The sequence below is a fragment of the Lissotriton vulgaris genome, chromosome 7 (assembly GCF_964263255.1).
Source record: "Lissotriton vulgaris chromosome 7, aLisVul1.2, whole genome shotgun sequence".
Taxonomy (NCBI): domain Eukaryota; kingdom Metazoa; phylum Chordata; class Amphibia; order Caudata; family Salamandridae; genus Lissotriton; species Lissotriton vulgaris.
The window spans coordinates 1,004,574,863-1,004,591,383 of NC_141695.1; positions in this window are offsets into that span (position 1 = coordinate 1,004,574,863).

The following is a 16,521-nucleotide window of genomic DNA, read 5'->3' on the forward strand; positions in this document are numbered from 1 at the left end:
TCTGACTAGGTTTCTCCTAAGCCCCTCCTCTGCTGTCTGACTCCACCCATTCTGCCCAGGCTCCTCCTATTTGACCCCACCCAATCTGACTAGGCTCCTCCTATACCCCCTCTGCCCAGGCTCCTCCTATACCCCTCCTCTCTGACTCCACCCATTCTGCCCAGGCTCCTCCTATACCCCTCCTATTTGACCCCACCCAATCTGACTTGGCTCCTCCTAAGCCACTCCTCTGCTGTCTGACCCCACCCATTCTGCCCAGGCTCCTCCTATTTGACCCCACCCAATCTGACTAGGCTCCTCCTAAGCCCCTCCTCTGCTGTCTGACCCCACCCATTCTGCCCAGGCTCCTCCTATACCCCCTCCTCTCTGACTCCACCCATTCTGCCCAGGCTCCTCCTATTTGACCCCACCCAATCTGACTAGGCTCCTCCTATACCCCCTCTGCCCAGGCTCCTCCTATACCCCTCCTCTCTGACCCCACCCATTCTGCCCAGGCTCCTCCTATACCCCTCCTATTTGACCCCACCCAATCTGACTTGGCTCCTCCTAAGCCCCTCCTCTGCTGTCTGACCCCACCCATTCTGCCCAGGCTCCTCCTATTTGACCCCACCCAATCTGACTAGGCTCCTCCTAAGCCCCTCCTCTGCTGTCTGACCCCACCCATTCTGCCCAGGCTCCTCCTATACCCCACCTCTCTGACCCCACCCAATCTGACTAGGCTCCTCCTAAGCCCCTCCTCTGCTGTCTGACCCCACCCATTCTGCCCAGGCTCCTCCTATACCCCACCTCTCTGACCCCACCCAATCTGACTAGGCTCCTCCTAAGCCCCTCCTCTGCTGTCTGACCCCACCCATTCTACCCAGGCTCCTCCCATACCCCTCTGACCCCACCCATTCTGCCCAGGCTCCTCCTATTTGACCCCACCCAATCTGACTAGGCTCCTCCTATACCCCCCTCTGCCAGGCTCCTCCTATACCCCTCCTCTCTGACCCCACCCAATCTGACTAGGCTCCTCCTAAGCCCCTCCTCTGCTGTCTGACCCCACCCATTCTGCCCAGGCTCCTCCTATTTGACCCCACCCGATCTGACTAGGCTCCTCCTATACCCCCTCTGCCAGGCTCCTTCTATACCCCTCCTCTCTGACCCCACCCAATCTGACTAGGCTCTTCCTAAGCCCCTCCTCTGCTGTCTGACCCCACCCATTCTGCCCAGGCTCCTCCTATTTGACCCCACCCAATCTGACTAGGCTCCTCCTATACCCCCTCTGCCAGGCTCCTTCTATACCCCTCCTCTCTGACCCCACCCAATCTGACTAGGCTCCTCCTATACCCCCTCCTCTCTGACTCCACCCATTCTGCCCAGGCTCCTCCCATACCCCTCTGACCCCACCCATTCTGCCCAGGCTCCTCCTATACCCCTCTTATTTGACCCCAATCTGACTAGGCTCCTCCTAAGCCCCTCCTCTGCTGTCTGACCCCACCCATTCTGACTAAGCTCCTCCTAAACCCATCCTCTGCTGTCTGACTCCACCCATTCTGCCCAGGCTCCTCCTCAGCCCCTCCTCTCTGACCTCACCCAATCTGACTAGGCTCCTCCTATACCCCCTCCTCTCTTACCCCACCCAATCTGACTAGGCTCCTCCTAAACCCCTCCTCTGCTGTCTGACCCCACCCATTCTGCCCAGGCTCCTCCTAAGCCCCTCTGCCCTGGCTCCTCCTATACCCCTCCTCTCTGACCCCACCCAATCTGACTAGGCTCCTCCTAAGCCCCTCCTCTGCTGTCTGACCCCACCCATTCTGCCCAGGCTCCTCCTATTTGACCCCACCCAATCTGACTAGGCTCCTCCTATACCCCCTCTGCCAGGCTCCTCCTATTCTCCTCCTCTCTGACCTCACCCATTCTGACCAGGCTCCTCCTATTTGACCCCACCCAATCTGACTTGGCTCCTCCTAAACCCCTCCTCTGCTGTCTGACCCCACCCATTCTGCCCAGGCTCCTCCTATACCCCCTCCTCTCTGACCCCACCCAATCTGACTAGGCTCCTCCTATACCCCCTCTGCCCAGGCTCCTCCTATACCCCTCCTCTCTGACCTCACCCAATCTGACTAGGCTCCTCCTATACCCATTCTGCCCAGGCTCCTCCTATACCCCCTCCTCTCTGACTCCACCCATTCTGACTAGGCTCCTCCTAAGCCCCTCCTCTGCTGTCTGACCCCACCCATTCTGCCCAGGCTCCTCCTATACCCCCTCCTCTCTGACTTCACCCATTCTGCCCAGGCTCCTCCTATTTGACCCCACCCAATCTGACTAGGCTCCTCCTATACCCCCTCTGCCCAGGCTCCTCCTATACCCCTCCTCTCTGACCTCACCCATTCTGCCCAGGCTCCTCCTATTTGACCCCACCCAATCTGACTAGGCTCCTCCTAAGCTGTCTGACCCCACCCATTCTGCCCAGGCTCCTCCTATACCCCCTCCTCTCTGACTCCACCCATTCTGCCCAGGCTCCTCCTAAGCCCCTCCTCTCTGACCCCACCCATTCTGCCCAGGATCCTCCTAAGCCCCTCCTCTGCTGTCTGACCCCACCCATTCTGCCCAGGCTCCTCCTATACCCCCTCCTCTCTGACTCCACCCATTCTGCCCAGGCTCCTCCTAAGCCACTCCTCTCTGACCCCACCCATTCTGCCCAGGCTCCTCCTAAGCCCCTCCTCTGCTGTCTGACCCCACCCATTCTGCCCAGGCTCCTCCTAAGCCACTCTGCCCAGGCTCCTCCTATACCCCTCCTCTCTGACCTCACCCAATCTGACTAGGCTCCTCCTATACCCATTCTGCCCAGGCTCCTCCTATACCCGCTCCTCTCTGACTCCACCCATTCTGCCCAGGCTCCTCCTATTTGACCCCACCCAATCTGACTAGGTTCCTCCTAAGCCCCTCCTCTGCTGTCTGGCCCCACCCATTCTGCCCAGGCTCCTCCTATTTGACCCCACCCAATCTGACTAGGCTCCTCCTATACCCCCTCTGCCCAGGCTCCTCCTATACCCCTCCCCTCTGACCTCACCCATTCTGCCCAGGCTTCTCCTATTTGACCCCACCCAATCTGACTAGGCTCCTCCTAAGCCCCTCCTCTGCTGTCTGACCCCACCCATTCTGCCCAGGCTCCGCCTAAGCCCCTCCTCTCTGACCCCACCCATTCTGCCCAGGCTCCTCCTAAGCCCCTCCTCTGCTGCCTGACCCCACCCATTCTGCCCAGGCTCCTCCTATTTGACCCCACCCAATCTGACTAGGTTCCTCCTAAGCCCCTCCTCTGCTGTCTGGCCCCACCCAACCTGCCCAGGCTCCTCCTATACCCCTCCTCTCTGACCCCACCCAATCTGACTAGGCTCCTCCTAAGCCCCTAGGCTCCTCCTAAGCCCCTCCTCTCTGACCCCACCCAATCTGACTAGGCTCCTCCTATACCCCCTCCTCTCTGACTCCACCCATTCTGACTAGGCTCCTCCTATTTGACCCCACCCAATCTGACTAGGCTCCTCCTAAGCCCCTCCTCTGCTGTCTGACCCCACCCATTCTGCCCAGGCTCCGCCTAAGCATCTCCTCTCTGACCCCACCCATTCTGCCCAGGCTCCTCCTAAGCCCCTCCTCTGCTGTCTGACCCCACCCATTCTGCCCAGGCTCCTCCTAAGCCCCTCCTCTGCTGTCTGACCCCACCCATTCTGCCCAGGCTCCTCCTATACCCCCTCCTCTCTGACTCCACCCATTCTGCCCAGGCTCCTCCCATACCCCTCTGACCCCACCCATTCTGCCCAGGCTCCTCCTATACCCCTCCTATTTGACCCCACCCAATCTGACTTGGCTCCTCCTAAGCCCCTCCTCTGCTGTCTGACCCCACCCATTCTGCCCAGGCTCCTCCTATTTGGCCCCACCCAATCTGACTAGGCTCCTCCTAAGCCCCTCCTCTGCTGTCTGACCCCACCCATTCTGCCCAGGCTCCTCCTAAGCCCCTCCTCTCTGACCCCACCCATTCTGCCCAGGCTCCTCCTAAGCCCCTCCTCGGCTGTCTGACCCCACCCATTCTGCCCAGGCTCCTCCTATACCCCCTCCTCTCTGACTCCACCCATTCTGCCCAGGCTCCTCCTATACCCCCTCCTCTCTGACTCCACCCATTCTGCCCAGGCTCCTCCCATACCCCTCTGACCCCACCCATTCTGCCAAGGCTCCTCCTAAGCCCCTCCTCTGCTGTCTGACCCCACCCAATCTGACTAGGCTCCTCCTAAGCCCCTCCTCTGCTGTCTGACCCCACCCAATCTGACTAGGCTCCTCCTAAGCCCCTCCTCTGCTGTCTGACCCCACACATTCTGACCAGGCTCCTCCTATTTGACCCCACCCAATCTGACTTGGCTCCTCCTAAACCCCTCCTCTGCTGTCTGACCCCACCGATTCTGCCCAGGCTCCTCCTATACCCCCTCCTCTCTGACACCACCCACTCTGACTAGGCTCCTCCTATACCCCCTCTGCCCAGGCTCCTCCTATACCCCTCCTCTCTGACTCCACCCATTCTGCCCAGGCTCCTCCCATACCCCTCTGACCCCACCCATTCTGCCCAGGCTCCTCCTATACCCCTCCTATTTGACCCCACCCAATCTGACTTGGCTCCTCCTAAGCCCCTCCTCTGCTGTCTGACCCCACCCATTCTGCCCAGGCTCCTCCTATTTGACCCCACCCAATCTGACTAGGCTCATCCTAAGCCCCTCCTCTGCTGTCTGACCCCACCCATTCTGCCCAGGCTCCTCCTAAGCCCCTCCTCTCTGACCCCACCCATTCTGCCCAGGCTCCTCCTAAACCCCACCTCCTCTGCTGTCTGACCCCACCCATTCTGCCCAGGCTCCTCCTATACCCCCTCCTCTCTGACTCCACCCATTCTGACCAGGCTCCTCCTATTTGACCCCACCCAATCTGACTTAGCTCCTCCTAAACCCCTCCTCTGCTGTCTGACCCCACCCATTCTGCCCAGGCTCCTCCTATACCCCCTCCTCTCTGACACCACCCAATCTGACTAGGCTCCTCCTATACCCCTTCTGCCCAGGCTCCTCCTATACCCCTCCTCTCTGACCTCACCCAATCTGACTAGGCTCCTCCTAAGCCCCTCCTCTGCTGTCTGACCCCACCCATTCTGCTCAGGCTCCTCCTATACCCCCTCCTCTCTGACTCCACCCATTCTGCCCAGGCTCCTCCTATTTGACCCCACCCAATCTGACTAGGCTCCTCCTATACCCCCTCTGCCCAGGCTCCTCCTATTTGACCCCACCCAATCTGACTAGGCTCCTCCTAAGCCCCTCCTCTGCTGTCTGACCCCACCCATTCTGCCCAGGCTCCTCCTATACCGCCTCCTCTCTGACTCCACCCATTCTGCCCAGGCTCCTTCTAAGCCCCTCCTCTCTGACCCCACCCATTCTGCCCAGGCTCCTCCTAAGCCCCTCCTCTGCTGTCTGACCCCACCCATTCTGCCCAGGCTCCTCCTATACCCCCTCCTCTCTGACTCTACCCATTCTGCCCAGGCTCCTCCTAAGCCCCTCCTCTGCTGTCTGACCCCACCCAATCTGACTAGGCTCCTCCTAAACCCCTCCTCTGCTGTCTGACCCCACCCATTCTGCCCAGGCTCCTCCTAAGCCCCTCCTCTGCTGTCCCCACCCATTCTGCCCAGGCTCCTCCTATACCCCCTCCTCGCTGACTCCACCCATTCTGCCCAGGCTCCTCCCATACCCCTCTGACCCCACCCATTCTGCCCAGGCTCCTCCTATACCCCTCCTATTTGACCCCACCCAATCTGACTTGGCTCCTCCTAAGCCCCTCCTCTGCTGTCTGACCCAACCCATTCTGCCCAGGCTCCTCCTATTTGACCCCACCCAATCTGACTAGGCTCCTCCAATACCCCCTCTGCCAGGCTCCTTCTATACCCCTCCTCTCTGACCCCACCCAATCTGACTAGGCTCCTCCTAAGCCCCTCCTCTGCTGTCTGACCCCACCCATTCTGCCCAGGCTCCTCCTATTTGACCCCACCCAATCTGACTAGGTTCCTCCTAAGCCCCTCCTCTGCTGTCTGGCCCCACCCAACCTGCCCAGGCTCCTCCTATACCCCTCCTTTCTGACCCCACCCAATCTGACTAGGCTCCTCCTAAGCCCCTCCTCTCTGACCCCACCCAATCTGACTAGGCTCCTCCTAAGCCCCTCCTCTGCTGTCTGACCCCACCCATTCTGCCCAGGCTCCGCCTAAGCCCCTCCTCTCTGACCCCACCCATTCTGCCCAGGCTCCTCCTAAGCCCCTCCTCTGCTGTCTGACCCCACCCATTCTGCCCAGGCTCCTCCTAAGCCCCTCCTCTGCTGTCTGTCCCCACCCATTCTGCCCAGGCTCCTCCTATACCCCCTCCTCTCTGATTCCACCCATTCTGCCCAGGCTCCTCCCATACCCCTCTGACCCCACCCATTCTGCCCAGGCTCCTCCTATACCCCTCCTATTTGACCCCACCCAATCTGACTTGGCTCCTCCTAAGCCCCTCCTCTGCTGTCTGACCCCACCCATTCTGCCCAGGCTCCTCCTATTTGACCCCACCCAATCTGACTAGGCTCCTCCTATACCCCCTCTGCCAGGCTCCTTCTATACCCCTCCTCTCTGACCCCACCCAATCTGACTAGGCTCCTCCTAAGCCCCTCCTCTGCTGTCTGACCCCACCCATTCTGCCCAGGCTCCTCCTATTTGACCCCACCCAATCTGACTAGGTTCCTCCTAAGCCCCTCCTCGGCTGTCTGACTCCACCCATTCTGCCCAGGCTCCTCCTATTTGACCCCACCCAATCTGACTAGGCTCCTCCTATACCCCCTCTGCCCAGGCTCCTCCTATACCCCTCCTCTCTGACCCCACCCATTCTGCCCAGGCTCCTCCTATACCCCTCCTATTTGACCCCACCCAATCTGACTTGGCTCCTCCTAAGCCCCTCCTCTGCTGTCTGACCCCACCCATTCTGCCCAGGCTCCTCCTATTTGACCCCACCCAATCTGACTAGGCTCCTCCTAAGCCCCTCCTCTGCTGTCTGACCCCACCCATTCTGCCCAGGCTCCTCCTATACCCCCTCCTCTCTGACTCCACCCATTCTGCCCAGGCTCCTCCTATTTGACCCCACCCAATCTGACTAGGCTCCTCCTATACCCCCTCTGCCCAGGCTCCTCCTATACCCCTCCTCTCTGACCCCACCCATTCTGCCCAGGCTCCTCCTATACCCCTCCTATTTGACCCCACCCAATCTGACTTGGCTCCTCCTAAGCCCCTCCTCGGCTGTCTGACCCCACCCATTCTGCCCAGGCTCCTCCTATTTGACCCCACCCAATCTGACTAGGCTCCTCCTATACCCCCCTCTGCCAGGCTCCTCCTATACCCCTCCTCTCTGACCCCACCCAATCTGACTAGGCTCCTCCTAAGCCCCTCCTCTGCTGTCTGACCCCACCCATTCTGCCCAGGCTCCTCCTATTTGACCCCACCCGATCTGACTAGGCTCCTCCTATACCCCCTCTGCCAGGCTCCTTCTATACCCCTCCTCTCTGACCCCACCCAATTTGACTAGGCTCTTCCTAAGCCCCTCCTCTGCTGTCTGACCCCACCCATTCTGCCCAGGCTCCTCCTATTTGACCCCACCCAATCTGACTAGGCTCCTCCTATACCCCCTCTGCCAGGCTCCTTCTATACCCCTCCTCTCTGACCCCACCCAATCTGACTAGGCTCCTCCTATACCCCCTCCTCTCTGACTCCACCCATTCTGCCCAGGCTCCTCCCATACCCCTCTGACCCCACCCATTCTGACTAGGCTCCTCCTAAGCCCCTCCTCTGCGGTCTGACCCCACCCATTCTGACTAAGCTCCTCCTAAACCCATCCTCTGCTGTCTGACTCCACCCATTCTGCCCAGGCTCCTCCTAAGCCCCTCTGCCCAGGCTCCTCCTATACCCCTCCTCTCTGACCCCACCCAATCTGACTAGGCTCCTCCTAAACCCCTCCTCTGCTGTCTGACCCCACCCATTCTGCCCAGGCTCCTCCTAAGCCCCTCTGCCCAGGCTCCTCCTATACCCCTCCTCTCTGACCCCACCCAATCTGACTAGGCTCCTCCTATACCCCCTCCTCTCTGACCCCACCCAATCTGACCAGGCTCCTCCTAAACCCCTCCTCTGCTGTCTGACCCCACCCATTCTGCCCAGGCTCCTCCTAAGCCCCTCTGCCCAGGCTCCTCCTATACCCCTCCTCTCTGACCCCACCCAATCTGACTAGGCTCCTCCTAAGCCCCTCCTCTGCTGTCTGACCCCACCCATTCTGCCCAGGCTCCTCCTATTTGACCCCACCCAATCTGACTAGGCTCCTCCTATACCCCCTCTGCCAGGCTCCTCCTATTCCCCTCCTCTCTGACCTCACCCATTCTGACCAGGCTCCTCCTATTTGACCCCACCCAATCTGACTTGGCTCCTCCTAAACCCCTCCTCTGCTGTCTGACCCCACCCATTCTGCCTAGGCTCCTCCTATACCCCCTCCTCTCTGACCCCACCCAATCTGACTAGGCTCCTCCTATACCCCCTCTGCCCAGGCTCCTCCTATACCCCTCCTCTCTGACCTCACCCAATCTGACTAGGCTCCTCCTATACCCATTCTGCCCAGGCTCCTCCTATACCCCCTCCTCTCTGACTCCACCCATTCTGACTAGGCTCCTCCTAAGCCCCTCCTCTGCTGTCTGACCCCACCCATTCTGCCCAGGCTCCTCCTATACCCCCTCCTCTCTGACTCCACCCATTCTGCCCAGGCTCCTCCTATTTGACCCCACCCAATCTGACTAGGCTCCTCCTATACCTCCTCTGCCCAGGCTCCTCCTATACCCCTCCTCTCTGACCTCACCCATTCTGCCCAGGCTCCTCCTATTTGACCCCACCCAATCTGACTAGGCTCCTCCTAAGCTGTCTGACCCCACCCATTCTGCCCAGGCTCCTCCTAAGCCCCTCCTCTCTGACCCCATCAATTCTGCCCAGGCTCCTCCTAAGCCCCTCATCTGCTGTCTGACCCCACCCATTCTGCCCAGGCTCCTCCTATACCCCTCCTCTCTGACCCCACCCAATCTGACTAGGCTCCTCCTAAGTCCATCCTCTGCTGTCTGACCCCACCCATTCTGCCCAGGCTCCTCCTATACCCCCTCCTCTCTGACTCCACCCATTCTGCCAAGGCTCCTCCTATTTGACCCCACCCAATCTGACTAGGCTCCTCCTATACCCCCTCTGCCCAGGCTCCTCCTATTTGACCCCACCCAATCTGACTAGGCTCCTCCTAAGCCCCTCCTCTGCTGTCTGACCCCACCCATTCTGCCCCGGCTCCTCCTATACCCCCTCCTCTCTGACTCCACCCATTCTGCCCAGGCTCCTCCTGAGCCCCTCCTCTCTGACCCAACCCATTCTGCCCAGGCTCCTCCTAAGCCCCTCCTCTGCTGTCTGACCCCATCCATTCTGCCCAGGCTCCTCCTAAGCCCCTCTGCCCAGGCTCCTCCTATACCCCTCCTCTCTGACCTCACCCAATCTGACTAGGCTCCTCCTAAGCCCCTCCTCTGCTGTCTGACCCCACCCATTCTGCCCAGGCTCCTCATATTTGACCCCACCCAATCTGACTAGGTTCCTCCTAAGCCCCTCCTCTGCTGTCTGGCCCCACCCAACCTGCCCAGGCTCCTCCTATACCCCTCCTCTCTGACCCCACCCAATCTGAATAGGCTCCTCCTAAGCCCCTAGGCTCCTCCTAAGCCCCTCCTCTCTGACCCCACCCAATCTGACTAGGCTCCTCCTAAGCCCCTCCTCTGCTGTCTGACCCCACCCATTCTGCCCAGGCTCCGCCTAAGCATCTACTCTCTGACCCCACCCATTCTGCCCAGGCTCCTCCTAAGCCCCTCCTCTGCTGTCTGACCCCACCCATTCTGCCCAGGCTCCTCCTAAGCCCCTCCTCTGCTGTCCCCACCCATTCTGCCCAGGCTCCTCCTATACCCCCTCCTCTCTGACTCCACCCATTCTGCCCAGGCTCCTCCCATACCCCTCTGACCCCACCCATTCTGCCCAGGCTCCTCCTATACCCCTCCTATTTGACCCCACCCAATCTGACTTGGCTCCTCCTAAGCCCCTCCTCTGCTGTCTGACCCCACCCATTCTGCCAAGGCTCCTCCTATTTGACCCCACCCAAACTGACTTGGCTCCTCCTAAGCCCCTCCTCTGCTGTCTGACCCCACCCATTCTGCCCAGGCTCCTCCTATTTGACCCCACCCAATCTGACTAGGCTCCTCCTAAGCCCCTCCTCTGCTGTCTGACCCCAGCCTGGGCAGAATGGGTGGGGTCAGACAGCAGAGGAGGGGCTTAGGAGGAGCCTGGGCAGATTGGGTGGGGTCAAATAGGAGGAGCCTAGTCAGAATGGGTGGAGACAGAGAGGAGGGGGTATAGGAGGAGCCTGGGCAGAATGGGTGGGGTCAGACAGCAGAGGAGGGGCGTAGGAGGAGCCTAGTCAGATTGGGTGGGGTCAGAGAGGAGGGGCTTAGGAGGAGCCTAGGGGCTTAGGAGGAGCCTAGTCAGATTGGGTGGGGTCAGAGAGGAGGGGTATAGGAGGAGCCTGGGCAGGTTGGGTGGGGCCAGACAGCAGAGGAGGGGCTTAGGAGGAACCTAGTCAGATTGGGTGGGGTCAAATAGGAGGAGCCTGGGCAGAATGGGTGGGGTCAGACAGCAGAGGAGGGGCTTAGGAGGAGCCTAGTCAGATTGGGTGGGGTCAGAGAGGAGGGGTATAGGAGGAGCCTGGGCAGAGGGGCTTAGGAGGAGCCTGGGCAGAATGGATGGGGTCAGACAGCAGAGGAGGGGCTTAGGAGGAGCCTGGGCAGAATGGCTGGGGTCAGAGAGGAGGGGCTTAGGAGGAGCCTGGGCAGAATGGGTGGAGTCAGAGAGGAGGGGGTATAGGAGGAGCCTGGGCAGAATGGGTATAGGAGGAGCCCAGTCAGATTGGGTGAGGTCAGCGAGGAGGGGTATAGGAGGAGCCTGGGCAGAGGGGCTTAGGAGGAGCCTGGGCAGAATGGATGGGGTCAGACAGCAGAGGAGGGGCTTAGGAGGAGCCTGGGCAGAATGGGTGGGGTCAGAGAGGAGGGGCTTAGGAGGAGCCTGGGCAGAATGGGTGGAGTCAGAGAGGAGGGGGTATAGGAGGAGCCTGGGCAGATTGGGTGGGGTCAAATAGGAGGAGCCTAGTCAGAATGGGTGGAGTCAGAGAGGAGGGGGTATAGGAGGAGCCTGGGCAGAATGGGTGGGGTCAGACAGCAGAGGAGGGGCATAGGAGGAGCCTAGTCAGATTGGGTGGGGTCAGAGAGGAGGGGCTTAGGAGGAGCCTAGGGGCTTAGGAGGAGCCTAGTCAGATTGGGTGGGGTCAGAGAGGAGGGGTATAGGAGGAGCCTGGGCAGGTTGGGTGGGGCCAGACAGTATAGGAGGGGCTTAGGAGGAACCTAGTCAGATTGGGTGGGGTCAAATAGGAGGAGCCTGGGCAGAATGGGTGGGGTCAGACAGCAGAGGAGGGGCTTAGGAGGAGCCTAGTCAGATTGGGTGGGGTCAAATAGGAGGAGCCTGGGCAGAATGGGTGGGGTCAGACAGCAGAGGAGGGGCTTAGGAGGAGCCTGGGCAGAATTGGTGGGGTCAGAGAGGAGGGGTATAGGAGGAGCCTGGGCAGAGGGGGTATAGGAGGAGCCTAGTCAGATTGGGTGGGGTCAAATAGGATGAGCCTGGGCAGAATGGGTGGAGTCAGAGAGGAGGGGGTATAGGAGGAGCCTGGGCAGAATGGGTATAGGAGGAGCCTAGTCAGATTGGGTGAGGTCAGAGAGGAGGGGTATAGGAGGAGCCTGGGCAGAGGGGGTATAGGAGGAGCTTGGGCAGAATGGGTGGAGTCAGAGAAGAGGGGGTATAGGAGGAGCCTGGGCAGAATGGGTGGGGCCAGACAGCAGAGGAGGGGTTTAGGAGGAGCCAAGTCAGATTGGGTGGGGTCAAATAGGAGGAGCCTGGTCAGAATGGGTGAGGTCAGAGAGGAGGGGAATAGGAGGAGCCTGGCAGAGGGGGTATAGGAGGAGCCTAGTCAGATTGGGTGGGGTCAGAGAGGAGGGGGTATAGGAGGAGCCTGGGCAGAATGGGTGGGGTCAGACAGCAGAGGAGGGGTTTAGGAGGAGCCAAGTCAGATTGGGTGGGGTCAAATAGGAGGAGCCTGGTCAGAATGGGTGGGGTCAGACAGCAGAGGAGGGGCTTAGGAGGAGCCTAGTCAGATTGGGTGGGGTCAAATAGGAGGAGCCTGGGCAGAATGGGTGGGGTCAGGCAGCAGAGGAGGGGCTTAGGAGGAGCCTGGGCAGAATGGGTGGGGTCAGAGAGGAGGGGCTTAGGCGGAGCCTGGGCAGAATGGGTGGGGTCAGACAGCAGAGGAGGGGCTTAGGAGGAGCCTAGTCAGATTGGGTGGGGTCAAATAGGAGAAGCCTGGGCAGAATGGGTGAGGTCAGAGGGGAGGGGTATAGGAGGAGCCTGGGCAGAGGGGGTATAGGAGGAGCCTAGTCAGATTGGGTGGGGTCAAATAGGAGGAGCCTGGGCAGAATGGGTGGGGCCAGACAGCAGAGGAGGGGCTTAGGAGGAACCTAGTCAGATTGGGTGGGGTCAAATAGGAGGAGCCTGGGCAGAATGGGTGGAGTCAGAGAGGAGCGGGTATAGGAGGAGCCTGGGCAGAATGGGTATAGGAGGAGCCTAGTCAGATTGGGTGAGGTCAGAGAGGAGGGGTATAGGAGGAGCCTGGGCAGAGGGGCTTAGGAGGAGCCTGGGCAGAATGGGTGGGGTCAGACAGCAGAGGAGGGGCTTAGGAGGAGCCTGGGCAGAATGGGTGGGGTCAGAGAGGAGTGGCTTAGGAGGAGCCTGGGCAGAATGGGTGGAGTCAGAGAGGAGGGGGTATAGGAGGAGCCTGGGCAGAATGGGTGGGGTTAGACAGCAGAGGAGGGGCTTAGGAGGAGCCTGGGCAGAATGGGTGGGGTCAGAGAGGAGGGGCTTAGGAGGAGCCTGGGCAGAATGGGTGGAGTCAGAGAGGAGGGGGTATAGGAGGAGCCTGGGCAGAATGGGTGGGGTCAGACAGCAGAGGAGGGGCTTAGGAGGAGCCTAGTCAGATTGGGTGGGGTCAAATAGGAGGAGCCTGGGCAGAGGGGGTATAGGAGGAGCCTAGTCAGATTGGGTGGGGTCAAATAGGAGGAGCCTGGGCAGAATGGGTGGAGTCAGAGAGGAGGGGGTATAGGAGGAGCCTGGGCAGAGTGGGTGGGGTCAGACAGCAGAGGAGGGGCTTAGGAGGAGCCTAGTCAGATTGGGTGGGGTCAAATAGGAGGAGCCTGGGCAGAGGGGGTATAGGAGGAGCCTAGTCAGATTGGGTGGGGTCAAATAGGAGGAGCCTGGGCAGAATGGGTGGAGTCAGAGAGGAGGGGGTATAGGAGGAGCCTGGGCAGAATGGGTGGGGTCAGACAGCAGAGGAGGGGCTTAGGAGCCTAGTCAGATTGGGTGGGGTCAGAGAGGAGGGGTATAGGAGGAGCCTGGGCAGAATGGGTGGGGTCAGAAAGCAGATGAGGGGCTTAGGAGGAGCCTGGGCAGAATGGGTGGGGTCAGACAGCAGAGGAGGGGCTTAGGAGGAGCCTAGTCAGATTGGGTGGGGTCAAATAGGAGGAGCCTGGGCAGATTGGGTGAGGTCAGAGAGGAGGGGTATAGGAGGAGCCTGGGCAGAGGGGGTATAGGAGGAGCCTAGTCAGATTGGGTGGGGTCAGAGAGGAGGGGGTATAGGAGGAGCCTGGTCAGAATGGGTGGGGTCAGACAGCAGAGGAGGGGTTTAGGAGGAGCCAAGTCAGATTGGGTGGGGTCAAATAGGAGAAGCCTGGGCAGAATGGGTGGGGTCAGACAGCAGAGGAGGGGCTTAGGAGGAGCCTAGTCAGATTGGGTGGGGTCAGAGAGGAGGGGTATAGGAGGAGCCTGGGCAGGTTGGGTGGGGCCAGACAGCAGAGGAGGGGCTTAGGAGGAACCTAGTCAGATTGGGTGGGGTCAAATAGGAGGAGCCTGGGCAGAATGGGTGGGGTCAGACAGCAGAGGAGGGGCTTAGGAGGAGCCTAGTCAGATTGGGTGGGGTCAGAGAGGAGGGGCATAGGAGGAGCCTGGGCAGAATGGGTGGAGTCAGAGAGGAGGGGGTATAGGAGGAGCCTGGGCAGAATGGGTATAGGAGGAGCCTAGTCAGATTGGGTGAGGTCAGAGAGGAGGGGTATAGGAGGAGCCTGGGCAGAGGGGCTTAGGAGGAGCCTGGGCAGAATGGGTGGGGTCAGACAGCAGAGGAGGGGTTTAGGAGGAGCCTAGTCAGATTGGGTGGGGTCAGAGAGGAGGGGGTATAGGAGGAGCCTAGTCAGATTGGGTGAGGTCAGAGAGGAGGGGCTGAGGAGGAGCCTGGGCAGAATGGGTGGAGTCAGACAGCAGAGGATGGGTTTAGGAGGAGCTTAGTCAGAATGGGTGGGGTCAGACAGCAGAGGAGGGGCTTAGGAGGAACCTAGTCAGATTGGGGTCAAATAAGAGGGGTATAGGAGGAGCCTGGGCAGAATGGGTGGGGTCAGAGGGGTATGGGAGGAGCCTGGGCAGAATGGGTGGAGTCAGAGAGGAGGGGGTATAGGAGGAGCCTAGTCAGATTGGGTGGGGTCAGAGAGCAGAGGAGGGGTTAAGGAGGAGCCTAGTCAGATTGGGTGTGGTCAAATAGGAGGAGCCTGGGCAGAATGGGTGGGGTCTGAGGGCCTAGGAAGGGGTCATAGATGGAGGAGGATCCTGACTTATGGTGGGGAACTGCAAAAACTTTTTTAATGCACCCCCCCTATACTTTCTGATTTCTGTTGGGAGGGGGCAGTCGGGGAGCAGTATTAAAAGGTGCTTAGGCGCAACGTGAAGAGCGATGAGGTGCACAGAATGGCATGCCTTCCAGGTACTTTTTGGGGGGGCTACCATTATTTTTTATTTCTCTGATCCTCCCTCATGGGGTGTACCCCAAATGGTTAGGGGCAACGGGGGAGGGGGGGTGGCAAAAAGCTGTTTGACAGTTTCTGTTACCAACAGGGGTCACCATACGATTCTGCTGCAGTTATGGTATTGAAAGGTACAACAAGGAGCATGTGAATGTATTTTTGCAGATGGGGTGCCCCAAAATTTTACTGCCAGCAGCAGCAGCCCCCCTCCTCCCCACCCAGCAGATTGGTATAGGTACCTTTAGGACATTTCTGTTGAAAAAAGAGGCTATAGCGAATCGTGCTATGAAATCCTAGAGCACTAACATTTGCTAAATAAAGGTGGCATCGGAGCATACGAATGAGGCAGAGAGAGGCTACTGTTGCCAATTGGTTTGGTGGGTCATAGTGAATAACCTCGGCATGCAAATAGGCAGTGTGAGGATTGGCAGTGTCTGTAGAGAATTTTGGCATGCTCTTCAGCTTATTTTTTCCTCCTTACGTTGGCTATGAACTACAGAGGAAAGGCCCGGCCTTACTGTTGGACAAAACATGTATTTATGATTTTAAGAAGTGTAGTCTGACTGTACTGAGAGGGGCTGTCAAGTACGGTAAATGCCTGTATACCCCTGCAATGTGCATCCAACTGTCACTTGAGATTCAATAGCGAACGAAGCAGCTGGGTTACTGACTGAATATAAATGGAAGGCACATAGCAAGGGTGTTTGTGGTCACTCAAATGATTGAAACCTGGTTGATGCACTACCAAAGCTGGGGTTCCAGGAGGGAACATTTGAGGGGCATTGAGATGGTGGTGCCCAGAGGTCAAAATATGTTTCAGAGACAGAGAGGTACTGCGGTCCTGGTCCCACATTGGGGGTAGTCAAAAGTCCTGCTAAAGATTTCTGTCCAACTGTTACCACGTTTTGTGCAGCCTGGCTCCCTCTGTAACGATTCCCCAGTGTCTTTCGATCCTACAGATGACTGTAGCAAACTTCCCAAATTTTTTCTTGGCCTCATACCCCCAAAGGAGTGCCTGACATTTGCCAGCCTAACGATACTCACATTCTGGGAAAAACCTCACTAACCATGCATATTTATGCACCACACATGGCAAATCCTTGCAATTGCAGAACATCATATCGCACTTGTCATCTTTGAGGTGCTGTAAGTATTTGGATTTGAGGTGCTCTCCCACCTGAAGTCTATGGTGCTGCTGTTCCTTTCTCACATGTCCCTACAAAGAGACAAGTGACACACAGACTCAATCACTCAGCAAACATATATGCTTTGACGCTTTCATCTTGCTGTTTACCTTCCAAATGTTCCCCCTTCACCACAAATACAGGCCAGCCATTCCTCATCCCCTCAGTCATCGTAGTCCTTCACTCCTTAGGCCCTGCAAGACAAAAATGACCAAGAATCATGTCAGCAAGAAGAAGAAAAGCCTCAGTGTGCTCTTTTGTT